The sequence below is a fragment of the Carassius auratus genome, chromosome 15 (assembly GCF_003368295.1).
Source record: "Carassius auratus strain Wakin chromosome 15, ASM336829v1, whole genome shotgun sequence".
Classification (NCBI taxonomy): domain Eukaryota; kingdom Metazoa; phylum Chordata; class Actinopteri; order Cypriniformes; family Cyprinidae; genus Carassius; species Carassius auratus.
Window position 1 is genome coordinate 25,313,458 of NC_039257.1, and position 5,703 is coordinate 25,319,160.

The following is a 5,703-nucleotide window of genomic DNA, read 5'->3' on the forward strand; positions in this document are numbered from 1 at the left end:
CGCCATATTTAAAAATGGCTGCAGTAACCCCCATACCAAAAGTTCTTGACTATCCAGACATGAACAATTATAGGCCAAACTCAAATTTACCATTCTTAAGTAAAATTATTGAAAAAGTTGTGGCCTTATATTGAGATTAGCAATAAAAAATATTCTATCACCATACAAGGGTATAAATCTGCCACTGCTCCAGTTTAACAAGGTGTTTCTTAAGGTTCAGTTCCCTTTCAGTCGGTCACTCTTCACCTCACGTCGGTGAACGACGAATTGGGATATCACTTAGATAGACCAATCTACTTAGAATGTAAATTAAATGAGTCAATGAATCCACAATTATTGCATGCAATTATTGCATCCAGCTGCTGCTGTGATCAACGTGAGTATAATAAGGCAGCAGGTGCAAAGCATACCAGCTTTTTGCTTTGGAGCCAAGCGCCAACATCGTTCTGTTTCATCCATGTGTCTTCAATGAGCTACAAGTTCATTGCACTCTTGTAAACATTTGTTGTTGACGGTACAGCGCTTCTGCAGTGGTCATTCCTGTGTCAATTAGGTTGCACACTTCAGGTTGCACTACCCCCTGTTGAGCTGCAAGCGGCCATTCTCCTATGCGATCAGCACATTAAAGAGCCTTTCCCTAAAATAGCAATTTATCTAAAAGAACAATAAACGGGTGCGTCTTTGTAAAGACGATGGATCATCCATATAAGGATGCCATTTCACGCGTGCGTTTCTAGGTGCGGTCATTACCTGGCACCAGGTGATGGTCACAATTGCTGCCTCATGTGTCAAGCACGCAGAGGTGGTCTTCGTGGATGAGTCATATTCCCACTGCTGGAAGATGACCATTTCAGAGCTGTGAACCAGGCTCCACTACCTTCAGGGGGGTGGAGTCCCATTGCTGCAATTTTTGCATTAGGTTACTATGTAGATCGGACAAAAGGCTTCAGGACCTCAGATCAGCTCTTTTTCTGTTACAGAGGCCGGCAGAAGGGAAATGCCATATCTAAGCAGAGGATGGCCCACTGGATTGTGGATGCCATCACCCTGGCTTATCAGGCATAGGGTGTGCCCTGCTCTGGTCACCTGTGTCATCACATATGCACTGTAAGATATAGCTTCTAACGTTTAAGGCATTAAATTGTTTTGAACCTTGTCCATTCCTCATTTTTGGCTGTCCACTGTAGGTGGTAGATCATTTAGGTTTAATGCTCCTAGATTATGGAATTCGCTACCACTTACACTTCATAATATATCATCTTTGTCTACATTCAAGCCAAAAATTTATCTTTTTAATATGTAGTTTGGATAATGTCCCTATATGTGGCCTTTTGTGTTTGTATTGTGTATGTGGGTGTGCAAATGTTTTATTTAACACTATGTAGATGAACCTTGAGCTATAGAAAGCCACTATATAAATAAATCTTCTTCTTCTCCTTCTTCTTATCCCCTAAGCCAGGGATCCTCAAATCTGGACCTCGAGATCCACTTTCCTGCAGAGTTTAGCGCTAACCCTAATCAAACACACCCGAGCATGCTAATCAGTGTCAATCAATGTCTTTGGGATCATTCGAAAATGGCAGACAGGTGACTTTAATCAGGGTTGGAGCTAAACTCTGCAGTGCATTGGACCTCCAGGGTAAGATTTGAGGAAGGGGGCCCTAAGCCAATGTGTACTCCTTCTCCAGATTACTGTTGAGACCTCAAAAATAATGCAATATTGCCAAAGATGACCGATAAACAGTTGTATAATGCCTAAGTATTAATTCAGAAATGTGTAAATCCCCAGCTGGAGCAGCCAAATTATCTAAACTTTCTGAACTCTCTGAACTAGAATTAGAAGGAATGTTTCTCTTCGACAAAGACGTCAGGGAAAGTTACCGCTGGCATCGTGACGAGATGATGGACGCAAACTTTCAGACTTTTGAAGGGAGCTCCTGGGAAAATCCTTGGAAACCCTGTCAGCCGGTTGCTTGACAAATATCAAATGAGCATGCGCAGATAAGTTGACCTCACTCTAACTGGGGGTCAACTACAACTTCAAAATAAAATCAACTCAGTTTATAAAATAAGATGAACTTTTCCTCAGAAACATCTGAAAGTGAGTTCAAGTTGCTTACAACAGATAGTTCAAGTTCCAACTAGCAATTTTATTGTCAGTTAATGCAAAAATTTTAGTAAGGTGAACAATTTTGAGTTGTAGTTTTCACAGTGCACAGGAGACTTGGTCTGCCCAAAACTGCTTGTCTAATGCAATCTGTGTTGGGGCTATTTAGTTGATGAAGTTCAGGTAAGCTGTACTTCAGCACACAATTTAGTAATAGACTTACTAATAACTACACACATAATGATATACACACTGTGACGAGTGGGGCAGAGCCGAGAGCCGTGGGAGCGGAGCGAGGCTGGTAGAATTGAAAGATAATGATTGACACCTGCACCACACACCAGAGCTCCTCCACCTCGCTCTGCTCCCACTGCTCTCTATATATGTTCCTAAATTCTTCAAAGATATTGTTATCATACACAGCAAAAAATCCAGAGTGAAATTAACTCTGCTGGGAGTACATGTGAGACCACACTCAAGAGTGTGAAAGTGTTAAAATAGGAGTGTTAAATTAACACTGAAACTGAGTTAAAGTTAATGAGATAATTAAGTGATTAATTGAGTGATGATTGACCATTATTGACGAGACCTGATGTTAACATGCAGAATCAACAAAGATGAAATTCACTATGTTTATGTCACCATTATAGTGATCAGTGTTTGCTTTAGTTGGGCTCTTGAGCCTTACACTTTTAAAGTGAGGTTTGGTTTGGCTGTTACAACTGAATTGTAACAAACAGACAAGAAAAAAATCATAACATGGCCATTTGACCTGAATCACAAAACTCAACTAATGCCTAAACAGATTTTGATTGACCTCATTGATTATAACAACCCTGTGACTGTAACAGTACCTGCTAATTAAAAGGTTTTCATGAAAGTTGTTCTGATAAATTAAAAAAGAAGCTTGTTTTAGGCACACACATACATCAAAAGATTAGTGTAGGAATCTCAACAAACGGTTACAAACAGCATATTCAGAAAAACATTAAAAAACAAACTACTAAAAGTAACATAAAATACAAAATAGAATAGTAAGAACAAAAGGAAATTACTGAAACAATTCTGCTAATAATGTATTCATGCCGCAATGCATCATGGGAGTCATGGATGAATTTTGATAGGTGGCACCCAGAATGCACTGCAACATGCTTTTTTGATTTTCACCATTGTTGAGATTCACAGGCTGATTCTTGATGTTTGCATGTCTAACTAAAAGTCTCTTTTGAAAGATTTTTTGAGCAAACAACTTTTAAGAAATTCCTCAGATTGTATTTAAAATGCTGGAAATATCTTGTTGAGAATCACAGGGCTGCAATAATCAACAATGTAACTTTAACTCAGTAATTCAGGAACAACAATAGTCTTTGGCTTGTCTATCAGTTTTATAACATAGTTATAACTGACCATTAAAATCTGACTTTATCATTTTAGGGGTCAAGAGCCCAACTAAAGCAAACACTGATCACTATTTTTTAGCGTTCATTTGTGAATAATGTCGGTCATTTAACTCCGACTGGTCTACTGCATTGAACCGCATTGCTTGTGCAACAAATGCACATATACATGTAACTACATTTGTTCATAGATGAGCATTTTATGAAGATGTGCGCGTGCGAAACATACATCAAAGACCGTAATTCAGCACTGACCGTCTGATAACACAAACAAACAAACAAATACTTAATCACATCTCTACTAAAGCTCTGTAAAAACATTGCGATGTACGGAAATCGACTCGTGTTGTTACAAATACGCCTGCTGCTTTCTTTAGGCCACATCACACCGCAGTGCTGGCTGAAAACACAACGCTTGTGCATTAAAATATTGCTTGATATAAAGCAGTGCACGCATAACCATATGCTTACCTCTTATTGTTCATCAACGTGTCTGTTGGTTACTTGTGCATGGTGTCTGAAAACATGGGCTGATAAAAATCCGTCAATCAGACACATGTAAGATTCTCCTCTCTCCGCGATATGAAATGCATGATTTCATATCAAAAACGGGTGATCCTTATGATAATCTCAATCTGCGATGCGTGTTGGGTTTATAACGCGCGACGGTGAGAGCATGTTGGGGATGATGATGTGAACCAATGTGTGTTAATGATGGCTGTCTGTAAGTGAAGGTGATAGGATCCAATTTCAGCTTCATTCTTAAAGAGATATTCACAACGGATATTGTCACTCTTTTGATTCTTCAGTGAATCGAGTCTTTTGAATTTGTTCACTAACAAGATTCATTCAGAGGCCGTTTCTGCAGATCGTCGTTACACCAGGTTGCAAAAAAGTGAGTGACTGAATCATTCTCTCTACTGATTCGTAAAAAATAAATAAATAAGGAGTAGTTAAGGAGATATAATCGCGTTTTCCAAGGAGAGCTAGGCTACTTTCCTCCATTTGTGCGCTGCAAAGTTTTATCGAGCTAAAACAACAATAAAAAACTACACAAGTTTCAATAAGTTATGTCATTTAAGATGTGTCATTTGTACAGATCCATAATTCTTCATCTCCTTTCTCTCAATGAATGGTATTCTAGTTCATTCGAGTAAATTATGAAGTACATGATAATATAAACACTATATAATTCATAAAATGTGACAATCGTGTTGTTTACTAGCGAGGTGTTTCCTTTGGTGTTTTCTGAAGTCTCCTTCACAAAATAAAGGGGGCGTATTAATTTAGTCGATCCAACCAATGAGATGCTCTCTTGCAGTCCGTACTCAAATGCTATTGGCTCTTGCTATAGTCAATCAGAAAAAAAGTCCCCTTGGTTTCTTTGTTTTGTAAGTCCCATTAGGACAAATTTAGATGATTAATAATGTGAGATTTCGGAGGCATATATATAACACGTTTTTTTTTTTGGCTTCGACTTTGGTGGCTTAAAAAAAAAAAAAAAAAAAAACAATTCTCCATGACAACTCCATGCTGCTTAACAAAATACAACTGAATCGTTTCAGCGTTTGAACTTTTTTTTTTTTTTTTTTTTACAAATGTGGTGAATAAACTAGAGCACCAGAACAGATATTTCGTCACACTTGGCAGAATTTTCCAAACATGCATGCTAAATTCTTGTCAGTATAAGGCCACGACAAAGTATAATTCATCTACTGTACAGGTGCCAAGAGTCCACAACACATGACACCCACGCATTTTTTTTTCACAAAATATGAAAATGCAATTTCTCCTACTTACCACCAGAGAGCAGTCAGTCTACATAGTTTACATCTGGTTGTGATTTTTTTTTAACAGAAACCAGCATAAAAACAGAGATTTGAAACAGCATTCTCACTTTCCACATCACAAATGAGAGGTCTGCATTAAGATTATTACAGAAATCAGATTAATACAGTACCTTTAATTTTAACATTGACTTTAACTACACAACTAAAACTATGGTTCCTTCACTTCCTTCCCAAATGCAAAATGCTGTGTAATTCAAATCCATCACCACAGTGAGATGATTTTCCTCCATCTGTGTCCCACTCCAGCCTCCATTTGGTCAGGCTCCATGCGGAAATCATTCCTCCCTCCAAGCCTCTTCCTGAGGAAACAGAGAGTGGGCTGACTTAACGAACACATACAGGAACAATG